Source organism: Coenobita brevimanus, chromosome 56 (assembly GCF_032717465.1).
Source record: "Coenobita brevimanus isolate Jiangsu-jjx chromosome 56, ASM3271746v2, whole genome shotgun sequence".
NCBI classification, from domain to species: Eukaryota; Metazoa; Arthropoda; class Malacostraca; order Decapoda; family Coenobitidae; genus Coenobita; species Coenobita brevimanus.
In genome coordinates, this window is record NC_137009.1 from 5,711,769 (window position 1) to 5,727,922 (window position 16,154).

The following is a 16,154-nucleotide window of genomic DNA, read 5'->3' on the forward strand; positions in this document are numbered from 1 at the left end:
GTGAAGGCAGCGATAACACAATGAATAAAGGTGTTGTTGTTGTGGCATCGGGCTTCTTATCTGACACAAGAGACAGCTGAACTGCAGGATGAAGTTGTCCTTTTTTGCAGTTCAATCATTTCCTGTGGCACACCCTCGGGGAGCTGCATAGGGCCTCGATGAACTCACACCACCACATCCTATCTTGTGCTAACTCCTCAAGATCTCCCCAACACTCATCTCCAGCTTCCCGTCTCATTGTCCTCACCCACGTCTCTTTTGGCCTTCCTCTACCTCTCCTACCAGCGCTGCCACCAACCCTGGTTTACCTCGTGCCTATTCCCTGTCTCCTATACACATGTCCTAAGCCACTTCCATCGTGAGAATCTAACATATTCATCGATCGGCTGCCAAACTCCCGTTATTTCTCTAATTCTACTATTTGCTATCCTTTCCCCCACCCACTTAATTCCTAATATTCTTCTAAGTGCTTTATTTTCAAACACCAAGAATTTATTTTCCATAGTCACTGTCCTGTACCAAGACTCGTGTCCATAAATTAAGATACTCCTAACCATTACCTTATAAAGTTTGATTTTTGTATGCACAGAAAAATTGTTATTCCAAATATTTTTAAGCATTCCCATTGCCTGATTAGCCTTCTTTAACCATTCCTCAGAATTCAAAGTTCAAAGAACCATCCTTGGCTAAATAAGTACCTAAATAGTTTAAACCTATCAACTTGCTTTACAACCATACCTCCCAATTACACATTCCTGCGCATTTTCCATATTCATATTGATTATTTCAGTTTTTCCACAATTAATAACCAAACTCGACCTTGCGACCTTCAACTGCACCAAACAGTCCAACACTCTCTGCATCTCTTCTGGCCCATCACAAAATCAAAACTATATCATCTGCATAATCTAAATCCAAAAAGTTTCCTGTTCTCTCCCAAAGTATACCTGCACCGGTTTCTGTTCCAACACGTTTCATAATGTAATCAATGACCAATATAAATAGTAAAGGCGATAGAACACCACCTTGAATTACTCCGGACTTGACTTCAAACGAATCACTCAGACAACCATCAACCATCACTTTACAAAATGTGTCCTCATGCATGTTCATAATGACCCTCACAAACTCCTCTGGTATTCCATAATGTCTCATGATCTTCCCCATAGACTCTCTCGAAACACTACAAAAAGCCTTTTCCAAATCAACAAAAACAAAGACTTAACGGTACTCTCATTTCATTAACTTGCTGCATCAAATGCCTAACTATAAAGATCTGATCATTGCAACCACGTCCCTTTCTAAAACCAGCCTGTTCATCCCTCAGAATACCCTCAACCACCGGCTCAAACCTATTTAACAACACCTCTACTGAAAACTTTCAAAGCTATCGGTGACAAAGATGATTCCCCTCCAATTACCACATTCACTCAGGTCTCCTTTCTTCGGAACTTTAACAATTACACCATTCTTCCAAACTGATGGTAGTAACCCCTGTCACCCATATCTTATTGAATAGCTTGGTCAAGATCATTATTAATCTATCCCCCTCCACTTTAAACATTTCCGGAAATAAACCATCCTCCCCTGGTGCCTTATTATTCTTTAACTGTTTTACTGCTTTCTCCACTTCTGCAAGCCTCAACTCTCCTGTTTCTATATTTAAATCTTCCTGACCAGACGGTATATCCTCTTCTGGTGGTATTGGTCTATTAAGAACTGTCTCAAAAATGCTCTTTCCATCTATTTTTAATATCTCCATCTTTTGGTCAATAAATTTCCTTCCCACTGTCTCTAATTGGTATTTCCTTGCGTTTACCTGCATTACCACTCAGTTCTCTAATCGATTCATATGCTATTCTTTGACTCTGTCCATCATTTTTTTTGTTTATTAGGATTTCAGTTCTCTGCAACCTTTTCTATCCACACATCTTCTTTTATCTCTCCTAGCTAACCTTCTTACTTCTGAATTCAAACTCCAGTACGCAGCTCTTGCTAATTCAATCTCTTGTTCATCAACGCATTGCATCTCACTCCTCAATTTAGCCTCACCTCTCTTTTTTATCATATCCCACGTTTCCTCTGATATCCATTTCTTTCTCCTGAATCTATGTCTCCTTCCAATCGTACATTCAGCAGTCTCATGCAAAACTTTGTTCACATCCTCCCACATCTCATCTACACTTCTCTCCCCCTCTTCCAACGTTTCCAACACCAAAAACCTATTTCTGCATTCTAATCTGAATTCCTCCTTTTCTTCTCCTTCCCTTCTAAGCTTAACAATATCGTATCTACCAACACCAGATTTTTCCTTCTTCTGATTTTTTAAGTTTAAACCTTATTTTTTGCAATGCTGAGTTCATGGTCACTACCAATATCCGCTCCCCGTTTAACATGAACATCTAGCAGAGAACTTCTATGCCTCCTACTGATAGCGGATGTGATCAATCTGATTTTTATATTTTCCACACGGCGACACCCAAGTTGTCTTGTGTATATTACCCAATGCTGAAAGAGTGTGCCCCCGATGACTAAGTCATTTGCTAGACAGAAGCTTCCAAACCTCACTCCGTTTTCACTCATCCTACTACCAACCTCCCATCTTACCCATACATGCCTCAAATCCCTTTACATTTGAACAGCCCATTACTGCACTAAAGTCTCCAACGCAGATCAAAACATCATGTCTAGAGTACCCTTCCTACTCCTCTTTGCAACTTTTCATAAAATGTTTCTTTCCATTCATCGAGTGCATCATTAGTAGGTGCATAAAACAAAAACAGACTGATGTTGCCATGATTTGATTTAAACCGTGCTTATTTATCTGGACTTTAGTAAAGCTTTTGATAGGTTCCAACAAGAAAGGTTAGTTAGAAAGGTTCGAGCACACGGTATAGACGGCGATATCTTAAAATGGATAGAATCCTGGCTGAAAAGGACGAAAGCAGAGAGTATTAATAAATGGAACTAAGTCGGACTGGGGATTAGTAACTAGCGGAAATTGTACCACAGGGTTCAGTACTCAGTCCCTTATTATTTATCATATATATAAATGATCTAGACTTAGGAGTCAAACTAGCAGCATCAGCAGAATTTGCCGACGATACAAAAAATAGGGCGTATCATTAACTCGACTGACGATTGCCATAACTTACAGAAAGACCTCGATACATTGTCCAAATGGTCTAAAAAATCCTTGGCAAATGGAAATTTAACGTTGAAAAATGTAAAGTACTTAACGTAGGCAAGACCATTGGAGATACTAAATACAGCTTAGATAACAAAAAAGAAATTAGCCAAATCGGAATGCGAGAGAGAGATCTAGGAGTTATGATTAGTAACGACCTTAAACCTAGGCAACAGTAGTATTAATGCGATGAAATAAAGCAAATAGGGTCCTAGGAGTTTATTTCGAGAAGCGTGAGCAATAGATCATCTAAAGTAATACTAAAACTTTATCTAGCATTAGTAGAGGCCACATTTAGACTACGCAGTACAATTCTGGGGTCCCTTACTATAGAATGGATATTAATTCGTTAGAAAATGTACAGAGAAGAATGACTAAAATGATACATGACGTCCGGAACCTCTCATATGAAGACAGACTGAAAAGACTAAGTCTGCATTCGCTAGAGAGGCGTAGAGTAAGGGGAGACTTAATTGAGGTGTTTAAGTGGATGAATGGTATAAATAAGGGAGATATTAGCTTAAGGTACTTAAAGTGAGCATACAGGATAGAACTAGAAATAATGGTTTCAAACTAGAAAAATTCCGTTTCAGTAAGGAAATCGGTAGAAATTGGTTTGGTAATAGAGTAGTAGACGAATGGAATAAGCTACCTAGTAAAGTAGTTGCTGCCTCTTCCATTTGAGAGTTTCAAGCATAGGCTAGATAAGCATATGACCAAATAAGGGGTGGATATAGAATAAAGAAAATCTTATAACCAATACTAATTCAAAAAAAAAAGAATTTTCTTTTTCCAGGTTACACTATGATAGTCTCTATTCTCCTTTCACACTTTCCTGTAAAATGTCCACGCCAGTTTTTTCTATACGGCGTGGTGTTCTTTCTGACTTTTTCCTGCCGGCTTCGGCTGGGAGGGTTTGGAGGGCGGGGGAGAGCCTTCTTCTTTGCTGTCACTTATCTCATTCTAGTAGTTCAGTTACTCTTCTGTAGGAGCTGCCTAGCATGGGCCAACCGGCCTACTGCAGTTATCCTCTCTTCTTATGTTCTTATGTTCTTATAACAATCGCTCATCCTATAGGATCCCACTCACATAAAGCCTTCATTTGCCTTACAACCCAGCAACAATCCTACTCCCTGATAATACATTTCCATCCTGTCGGCCAGATATCAATAAACGTATACCATCCCTCCAAATCCAACTTATCTGACTCCAGTTAATCTAGTTTCTGTCAGAGCACACATATCAAGTCCGTAATTTTGAAAAAACCTTCACTAACTCATCGATTTTACCGTCATGATTTAGCGTTCTTACATTCCAGTTACCAATTTTAATTGTATTTTTTGCATTAACAAAGGAATTAAATTGTAATTGGGGCAACCGTGAGATTCTTAGCACCCCCTGCCCATTTATGGGCTGCACGGGACTGGGGGCCATTATTGTTCTTTCAGAGTCCATCAAGGTTTCTTGGCTAACTTCCTGAACACCTCGCCACTGTGTTGCAGTCGCAGTAGGCAGCTAACTTCCCGCCCTGATTGCCCACACCCGAAAGACCCAGCTATGCTGTAGCCAGTCACGTGCCGGCATGCTTCCCAGCCATTTCACTCTCAAGTAGTTCCTCTGCCTGGATGTGAGAGGGATGTTTGTAGAGCAAGGAAGAGTGGCTGTGCGTGATAGAAATGAATGGAGAGAAATTGTGAATGAATAAATGATGACGCAGCCTTGGGGGGATATTCTCCTACATTTGTCTGATCAGCTGATCAGGCAGATGCGGGTAAAGGGATGGGTCTATTATGATGTGGCAGGTGTAAACCAGATCTGCTGTGGGGCCTTGCTGTGGATGTCACTGATTGCACGGCGCAATTGTCCCTCGTGCGGTGAGGAATTGTCCCTTCTCCCCCTTGGGGCTAAGATGCCAATGACCGTGTTAGAGAGGATGGGTAAGTGTCGACCTGTCTCGGCTACACCACTTTCCTTGGGGGAAGCATCCTGTGTGTGTGTGTGTGTGTGTGTGTGTGTGTGTGTGTGTGTGTGTGTGTGTGTGTGTGTGTGTGTGTGTGTGTGTGTGTGTGTGTGTGTGTGTGTGTGTGTGTGTGTGTGTGTGTGTGTGTGTGTGTGTGTGTGTGTGTGTGTGTGTGTGTGTGTGTGTGTGTGTGTGTGTGTGTGTGTGTGTGTGTGTGTGTGTGTGTGTGTGTGTGTGTGTGTGTGTGTGTGTGTGTGTGTGTGTGTGTGTGTGTGTGTGTGTGTGTGTGTGTGTGTGTGTGTGTGTGTGTGTGTGTGTGTGTGTGTGTGTGTGTGTGTGTGTGTGTGTGTGTGTGTGTGTGTGTGTGTGTGTGTGTGTGTGTGTGTGTGTGTGTGTGTGTGTGTGTGTGTGTGTGTGTGTGTGTGTGTGTGTGTGTGTGTGTGTGTGTGTGTGTGTGTGTGTGTGTGTGTGTGTGTGTGTGTGTGTGTGTGTGTGTGTGTGTGTGTGTGTGTGTGTGTGTGTGCCCTAGTCAAAATGACCTGAGTAGGTTATTCCTTGGGGATTGGGAGCCATTCCTCACCTCACCTGTCCTCACTCCCTACATCCACCCCTCCCCTTCTTTCTCTCTCTCTCTCTCTCTCTCTCTATGTCTATTTGCCTCTCTCATATACAGTATACATATATATATAGATAGATAGATAGATAGACAGATATATAGATAAATCGATCTACAGAAAAACAGCCAGATAGATATAGGTAGAAATAGACAAGTAGACGGATAGATAGTTGTGTGTGTGTGTGTGTGTGTGTGTGTGTGTGTGTGTGTGTGTGTGTGTGTGTGTGTGTGTGTGTGTGTGTGTGTGTGTGTGTGTCCCTGGGAAAATGACAGTTCCACAAGGTGACGTCTCTCGAGGTGGAAAATCAACCGTGCTTTGTCAACCTTTTTTAATTTTCATCTATGTGTGAATTGGAAATGTCAGATTCCTGGCCAGATATAAGGAGCCTGCACTGGATGTATATCTCATTCAGTTGGCACTCCAGTTGTTGTAGACGTCTCGGCATCAATTATTTTACTCATCGAAATCCTGTATCACGGAGCATCTGGCCAATGACAGAAAATGCACAAGAAACCGCATCGTAGGAATGGCCATGGCTGGATCAACCCCCTCAGAAATAGCAAGACACCTGGGAATATCAAGAACGACAGTATATTTTTGGTTGAGGCGATAATGAAGTAGAAGAGGAAATGTTGATGCGCGCAAGTCGCCTGGAGTAACAAAGAAAACTACTGCAGAGGAAGAGAGAAGAATTGTGGAAGCAGTTAACCGAAATCCTTTTCTAAGAGCAGTGAAGTTAAAAGGCAGTTGCAGTTAACGGTGCCGGACAGGACAGTGAGGAGAAGACTTCATTCATCAGGTTTTCGATGCCACGTTGCAGCTGTAAAGGAAAAAATGACGGAGAGCCTAATAGAACGCGGCCTTTCAGTTTGCCCAGCGATACTGTGACAGCAAGGGCTCGACTTCTGGGCTAGGGTAATCTTCTCAGACGAAAAGACCTTCTCGGTCATGCAGCCATGGGAAAGTGCATTGCTGGAGGATGACCAACACTAGGTAAGACCTGCATTCATTTTTGAATCCTTAAACATGTTCTTCCATCATCACATCTATCGGTTATTGTTTTAGAGATAAAATAAGCAATTAGAACCATTTTCTTTTCTATTATTATTATTAGATTGAACCGGTGAAGGTTTATATTCAAGGGGTGGTTGGGGTTATTGCTCACGTAATGCCACTCAGGGTTGTGAGGCTTGTCACTCTCATCTTAAATGTCAGGACCAACATGCCTAGCCCCGGGCTCCTACGCTCCTCATGGAGCAAGGTAGGATTGGATGATGATGAAGATGATGATGATTATTATTATCGTTATTATTATTATTATTATTATTATTATTATTATCATCATCATCATCATCATTATCATCATCATTCAGACATTCGGGACGTTTATGAAATAACTCGAAATATATTCGGCTTTCAGTGGTTTGGGATATAATCCATATCCAGCCCGGCAGAGACCAATCGATACCTTAATCCTTAATCACTTGATCATCCGCATTGATCACTGTTTTCCTACGACAGATATAACGAGGCGAACATCTTTTACGAGGGAAGGAGCGGCCACGTCACTTGCAATGTGTGGGGGTGGATCCATCTATATGGTGCTGGGGAGTTGGCTCGGATTGAGGGAAGATTCACCGCTGATACTTACCTTGAAATTTTAGAAGAGGTGATGCTTCCTTCCAGTACGGAGCCTATGCTCTCCCCACTTACCCAGAGAAGATCCTCTTAATGAGGACAATTGTAGTGTTCACACGGCAAGAATAGTGAGGAGGTGGTTCGATGAACGAAATGATGTGGACCTCTTTGCCCCTGGCCCAGTAAGTCAATGTGACTTAAATCCCATCGAAAATGTGTGGGGAAACATGGACAATTCCTGAGAACAGGAAATGGAGAGAACGCCAGCAAATCTGTTCCAGCATACTCAACGGGAATGGGAAGTCATGCGCAGGAAACAGCACATAATCTATAATCATGTCAGCTCTATGCCAAACCGCCTGCAAGAAGTGATTAGAAATAATGGAGGTTGGACACGATACTGATCGAGAGAGAGAGAGAGAGAGAGAGAGAGAGAGAGAGAGAGGAAGGCAAATGTTAAGAGGCAGAGTGTAAGCAGACGCGGAGCTTAAAAAGCTGGCTACATTTGTCCTAACCGCGAACTGTAGTTATCTTTAAATGTGTTAAAATGCTTTGTTTATTTTATAATAACATATTTTATTTATTTTATAATTATATCAATAAAATCATACTTTGCCACTGACATTATCATTCACCCTACAGAACCTGAGAGAGAGAGAGAGAGAGAGAGAGAGAGAGAGAGAGAGAGAGAGAGAGAGAGAGAGAGAGAGGAGAGAGAGAGAGAGAGGCATAGACGGGGACGGATCTGGTGATGATTATGGGAGCGTGTGGTGAAATGAAAGATTGCCCCATGCTCTTGGATACCGGAGCATGTCGATCGCTCATTAATCAAGGAACCTATGAGAATTTGGGTGAGACCAAGCCTGGAGCTCAGACCGTATCAAGGACGAAGGTTAGTATCCGTAAGTGGTAATGAGCTTGAGGTGGTAGGAGTGGTTAGCCTGCCTATAGGGTTGGCTGGTCACACCTACGAGAGTGAATTAGTAGTGGTGAGGAACTTACCGTGTACTATTTCAGTGATTCTAGGTTCCGATTTTATTTTCGCTCGGAATATATGTATTACACCAGATCCGTTGTGCATAGAGATCGATGGGGAGAAGGTAGAATTACAGTCGGGAGAGGAGAATCTTTCGCATAGATGGTGCTTCCTCCTTGCATGTAGTTGAAACCGGCTTATCAGATGACCAGGAGTATATCTCTGGGCGTTGTATGACGAGTGAGACAGTCGTGACTGATCCGTTCACAAGTGGAATGATCTCGTTAGAGACTGAAATTTCAGGATGGTCCTTTGGGTTATTCTCACCTAATCCTGGTAGTACTTTCGATGCTAAGTGCTGTGGCCAGGGATTGTACAGATGGTCCCGGGCGAGGCGGGAGGAAAGTCCAGGGTTTATGTTGCCTACACCTAACGCCACCCCTGACCGGGTCGAGTATATCTGGCAGGTACAGGGTGGGGACAATAGAACCGTTTGAGGAGATAATGTGGGACGAGGATCAGGAGGATGAGCAAGGGCAAATAACTGGTGTGACACAGGGAGAAGAGAGATTAACTAAGCTCTTTCTAAAAGTAGATGAGTTATGTCCACCGGAGACTAAGGAGAATGATGCTCTCAAACGTCTAGTGCGAAAGCATCCTCAAGTGTTTGCCTTGCCTGATGAACCACTGAATATTACACCTTATTTCCTCCATCACATCTGTGCTACAGGACTGGATTTGTAAACCGTCGTCCTTATAAGGTACCGGTTAAGTATCACGAAACTCTTAGGGCAACAGCTAAATGAACTAAGGGAGCTAAATATAATACGTCCTTCTAGATCACCATATTGTTCACCCAATTCTTTGGTCCCGGTGGCCAAGAAGACAATGGTGGACCAAGAATTTGTCTCGATTTTCGCCATTTGAATAAGCAGATTACATCAGATCCCCTTCCCATTGCCAAACATTGCACAAATTCTTTCCCAGTTAGGAGAAAATACTGCATTCAGTAGCTTGGATTTGAGGCAAGGATACCATCAGATCCCTCTGGATGAGGCCGTCACGACCGCTGATCGCATTTTCCTCACCAGACGGTCATTACCGGGAAGCTCATAATAGTCTACCGTTTGGCTTAAAAGATGCCTCTGCTGCGTTCCAAAGGATCGTTAACGAAGTCCTGATAGGACTGACAGGGCGTATCAGTCATACTTACCTGGATGACATAATTGTCTGTGGTGGAGGATTTTGATTCACATGTACAGAACCTAGATGAGGTCCTTGCCAGACTTAAGGAAGCTCACCCTCTTACTCTTAAGTTAGAGAAGTGCAGTTTTTTCAAGGATGAAGTGTCTTACCTAGGACACTTAATTTCTGCAGAAGGCTTGCGGCCCCAACCGGATAAAGTCCGAGCCATAAGAGAAATTGCTGTTCCTAAGACACTGAAGGAACTCCAGTCTTTCTTAGGGTTAGTTAATTATTACCGTAGATTCATAAGTGACTATGCTAAGATTGCTCTGCCTCTCACAAAACTGACTCGTGGAAAGAAGGAAGTGAAAAACAGTAAACAAAAAATCGAGTGGAACGATGAGGCTTGGATCAAGCTTTAGAAGTCTGAAAAGTAAGCTTACTGACGACATCGTACTCAAGTTTCCCTCCTTTGATAAACCATTCTATCTGACAAACTGACGCGAGTGGTACTGCGATAGGTGGGGTATTACAACAGGAAGATAGAGGATGGACAATCTTAGACCGTTGACATATTTTAGCAGAGCATTAAATACAAGCTGAGCTTAATTATGCCACTATCGAGCAAAGAAGCCTTAAGTATTGTGTACGGATTGCGGATAAATCGGCCTCTTGTCTTGGGATACAAAGTGATTGTGCAGACGGATCACCGACCCCTCCACGTGGCTCTTTAATCGTGAAGGAGCCTTCTGGCAGAATAGCAAGATGGCAGATACCGGTACAGGTTGTCGAATACGACTTAGAGGTATCCTACCTGCCAGGACACCAGAACCGAGTGGCTGACGCCTTGTCACGTCTTCGCAGAGAGCAAAACGAAGATATAGAACTTATAGGCTGTTCACGAGGTAAGTAGAGAGTGGAGGACCACGACACATGGTCTTCTCATAGCCTTCATCAGCCTCTGAACCACGTAGTCTCTGTCTGCTTATGCTTGCACTCCTCATAGTCCTAATCAGACCTCAGAGCCTACCTATCCAAGCCGTAATATTACTGTTATCCTGTGTTCTTTTTTATCAAGTTTCTTCTTTTTTTAACTTTTTTCTGGCCCCATTCATGCCATTCTGCGTTTTGTTTCAGTCTTTTGCTCTCTTTATCTCATACTCTGTTCTTTTTGTTGTTTTACTTCCTCAGCTCTTTATCTCTTATCCCACCTCTTTTCTCTCGTACTCTTGCCACGGTTCTGCCAATTAAATATTTCACGGCTTTGATGCAGATACGAGGCTGTAAGTAATGACCAGGCAAGACGATATATTGAAGCCGTTGCGAATCAAACAGACATATATGGTAAAATGTCAGACACAGACTTACACATGCACTTCTAAACTGAACTGGAGTAAAGATATATATATATATATATATATAGAGAGAGAGAGAGAGAGAGAGAGAGAGAGAGACAAACAGAGTATAAATTTTTCTTTACAGAACACAACTCACACACCGTAAACACACACAGACACAGACACACACACACACACAGATACACACACACAGACAGACACACACACACCATCTTCTACTTGTACACAGAACCGCCGAAACTTGGACTGTTACACCCGTAGACTTTCAGAGAGCATAATTTCTTATAAAGCGATTTTATGGGCGACCGAAAGTTAGGTTAGGGTCACTTTGAAGTGGCAGGGTTTTGGTCTGATTCGATAATTTTTGGTTGGATTGGGTTCAGATCGACTACATATAGACGGATTAGGTTAGATTGCTTTAGAATAGGTCGGTTTTGATATATTTACATGGGTTCTATTGGGTTGGGTTAGGGCTGGGTTAGGTTCGGTTGGATTTGGTCATTTGAGGCTTGACTGGGGTTGGGTTAGGGTCGGGTATGGTATGGTTAAGTGAGACTGGATAGGATTACGTAGGGTTAGATGCGGTTAGGCTGCATCAGAATTAGTTAGTTTAGGTATGGGGAGGTTACGTGAGATAGTGAGGTTAAATACAATTAAACTGGGTTAGGTGAGGTTAAGTTAGATTAGTTTGGGTTATTTTAGGTTGAATTAGGTCACTCGAGGTTAGGCCAGGTTCAGTTCCAGCAAATATGATTAAGTTAGGCGAGACTGGCCTAAAATATGACTCAGAAAACGTTATAAACACAACCCCCTCCTCCCATCTGATTCTGTGACCTACGTCTTGGCTTCAGTCTTTCTCTCCCTATTTCACTCTCTCGTAAAAGTCTTGGTCCCAGTCGAAACGCCTAAATTTACTGCATTGTCAAAGTGGTTTATGCATTGCGGTCTTTTGTTGGTCGGTCCTTCCAAAGCCAAGTATCGCACGAGGTGGACGTGGTTTTGTGTGTGTGTGAGTGTGCGTGTGCGCTTAAAACTGTGTGTACTTGAGTAATGCCCACATGCACACACAAAGGCCAGGACAGTAGTGTGTGTGTGTGTGTGTGTGTGTGTGTGTGTGTGTGTGTGTGTGTGTGTGTGTACAGTAGTGTGTGTGTGTGTGTGTGTGTGTGTGTGTGTGTGTGTGTGTGTGTGTGTGTGTGTGTGTGTGTGTGTGTGTGTGTGTGTGTGTGTGTGTGTGTGTGTGTGTACTTGCCTGATATCCACATGCATACACACAAAGGCCAGGACACACAGAGTAGTTGTTTATGTGTGTGGGTTTATGAATAGACTACACTTACATACACTCAGGCCAGGACAGACATAGGGTAGTGTGTGTGTGTGCGTATGTGTTAACAGAATACACATACAGAGTACCATGTGTGTGAACAGAATATGTAGAGTAGCATGTGTGTGTGTACGTGTGAATAGAATACACATGTAGACGTGTGTGCTACCCACACTGACACCCTCTAATTCTTTCAGCCAGGATTGGAGACGTAGCGTGTATATGCCAGGACTCCATATTATAATTACAAATCATAATAGATAGCATGATGGATAGACAGATAGATAGAAGCAGCAAGTACGTGTGGACATTCAAGTGCATATACATACATACCAGTTCTCACAAACCACTTACTAAAGTCAGTCAATAATATCTTTACAAACACTCCCGACGCAGTGCCAAACTGATATAGGTTTCATATGCACCCTTTTTTTTTTTTTTTTTTAGGGAATTATTTTTATTAAAACTTAAGTATTCTTTAGTATTTTGCTTTTATTATTTTTTTATATACACAATTTCCACTCCAGTAACTCTCTCAGAATGACACCAAGGTGTAATGTACAAAATAATTCGCTATGGAAAACGTGTTAGAAAATCTCAAGAGTCACATATAATATGGGCCAAAACCTTATGACATCTAACCTTCAATCCGATGACTTAACAGTAATGAGGGGGAAGTGAAGACTAAAGCTCACCCTTTCAAGTAGGAAAGTCTGCTTCCTAAATGAATAAAATTGCTTTGTCGGTATCCACACAATAATGAACCCCTTCAAAACGATGTCTACTAGATTTAATTATTGCAACTACCAGGAGATTTTTATTCAACTTATGACATCTCAAAACCTCTTCACCTTAAGTGGAACTGCCGAGACAGACAAAGAAAGAGACAGACGGAAGCAGAGACTAACAGAGAGACAGAGGCACAGGCTGAGGAAGATTTCGAGAGAGAGATTGGATCAGTTACAAGGAGAGGGAAAACTTAGAGGAGAGGAAATCAGGTAACTTGAGAAGGGGTAGAAAGACCGAGAGAGAGACTGAGACAGAGAGAAGGAGGCAGAGACAGAGAACATGATGCAGAGGTGAGTGCATGCAACTGAAAGAGGTAAACGTGAGAGGATGCGGGGTTTGGAAGTGGAGGAAATGGAACTATTCTCTCAGTCCAAAATGGAAGAGGCTGAAAGAGTGCGCACATATTCATTCACGCAAACACTGATACAAGCACTGATCAGCGCATGCACGCACACTAATACACGCAGGCACTGATACACGCAGGCACTAATAGGCACTGATACACGCAGGCACTAATAGGCACTAATACACACAGGCACTGAATCACATAGGCACTGAATCACACAGGCACTGATACACACAGGCACTGATACACTATCTATCTATCCATCTATATACCTAGGCTGCTTCCCCCAAGGAAAGGGAGGTAGCCAAGACAGGACGACACACTCCCCATTTACTCATCCATTCAAAGACGTTCATTCCCATCTTAGCCCCAAAGGGGAGAAAGGACAGATCCTCACCGCACCACACTGCACAAGGGTCAACTGCGCAATGCAATCAGTGACATCCGCAGCAGGGCCCGACAGCAGAGCTGCTTTACCCCTGCCACATCATAACAGTCTCATCCCCTTACCTGCACCTGACCTGAAATAGCTGATCAGACCAAATGGGGGAGGATATCCCCTCAGGGCTGCGTCATCACTTATTCATTCACAATTTCTCTCCACCCATTTCTGTCACGCACAGCCACTCTTCCTTGCTCAAAAGACGTCCCTCTTGCATCTAGCGCTCTCTTCACACTGTCCATCCATCCTATTTGTGGTCTTCCTCTCAGCCTTACACCTCTCACATCATATCTAGTTATCTTTTTCACCAATCGCTCATTATCCATTCTCTCCATATGCCCAAACCATCGCAACACCCTCTGCTCACCTCTACCAGCCATCTCCCGAACAACTCCAGTTCTCCTTCGCACTTCATCAGTCCGTACTTTTCGATCCATACACGTCAATTCCCACATACTCCCTCAGACACCTCATCTCCATTACATTCAAACTTTTCCTCTCTGCTACACCCATATTCCATGTTTCCAGCCCCATACAATGCAGTCGGTACCACAACACCCTCATACAGCCTTCTCTTTTACATCCATTCTAAGCAAAACGACATCTAAACACTTTTTTCATTCCTCCCAGCACCTTTCCTACTTCATTTATTCTAAACTTCACTTCTGCATCTATTCTTCCATCCATAGAAACATGTGACCCTAGATATTTAAAACACTCTACCTCCTCAAGCAACTCGCCATTCAAAACTATATTCATCCCACTACCATCTACCAACCTCGTACACTTCATCACTTTACTCTTATTCTCATTTACTTTCAATTTCCTCCTTTCACACACCCTTCCAAACTCCTCTACCAACTGTCTCAATCTCTCCTCTGAATCAGCCACCAGTGCAGTATCATCTGCAAACAGCAGCTGCTTCAGATTCCACTCTCCACCATCAACATTCACCAGACTCAGACCTCATCAACATTCACCAGACTCAGACCTCCACCTAGAACTCTTGCATTCACCTCCCTTACAACACCATCCATGTAAATATTAAACAACCAAGGCAACATCACACATCCCTGTCGCAGCCCCACTCTCACAGGAAACCAATCACTCACAGCATTTCCCACTCTTACACACGCTCCTACTATTTACATAAAAACTTTTCACCCCTTTTAGTAACCTACCATCAAGTCCGTACAATCTTAAAACAGTCCACAAAGCCTCCCTATCAATTCTATCATACACTTTCTCTAAATCCATAAATGCCCAAAACACATCCTTACCTTTCGCTAAATAATTTTCACACACTTGTCTCACAGCAAACACCTCATCAACGCATCCCCTCCCTCTCCCTAAAGCCACACTGCTCATCACCAATCACTCCCTCTGTACCCTCTCTAACTCTCATAATTAACACTATACCATACACCTTACCTACAACACTCAACAGACTTATACCCCTAAAGCTAGTACATTCATACTTATCACCGTTGCCTTTATACAACGGGATCCACACAAGCACTTGCCCAGTCAATTGGCACCATATCTTTCTCAAAGCACACATTCAACAATCTTACTAACCAGTCAACAGTAGTCACTCCACCACCCTTCAGGCTTGATGATTTTATTAGGTCTTGTGGTATTATTCTTACAAAGCTCATGGCCTCATAGTGCCAGGGATTGATTCCTGGTACTGCAGCATCCTATCCTATCATCATCAGCATCATCATCATTGTCGCTGTTGTCAATAAGCAGAAGTAATATATGAGTACCTAGATTAAGTTAACTGGCACTGTACTCTCTAGTGGTGGAAAGATTCTACTTAGCCTACTGAGCTCTGGCACTGCCACTAATTCTAATCATCATCATTAGGCATTATCATTAGCTCTCATCATTAGGCATTATCATTATCAACAGCTCTGCCTCTCCTTTTCCCACCCAAGGATGGGGTTGAGGAATTCTCAATTAAAAATTTCATAAGCAGGGGAGCAACTGTACTACTCTGTACATCTCAACTTGGCTAAGAGTGATTTAGAAAGGATGCAAAGTCAGTATTGCATCCTTGTCTTACTTCTGCTTCAGGGCTTTGGGGATTGGCCTGCAAATGACACAAATCTTTGCCAAGTCAAGGTGGACAAACCAAAAATGTTCTAACTCACTTTTCAGAAGGGCGGTAATAGCCGTAGTTAGTAGTGGTAGGTGTAGTAGTAGCAGTAGATAAGCTTTGAAGACAGATGGCCTGAGGTAACTTCTTCCTGACCAGTTAATTTCCCCACAGGTTACAAAGGCCACTGTGTTACAAGGAGCCTGCAGCACCAACCCCAATGTAGCATTG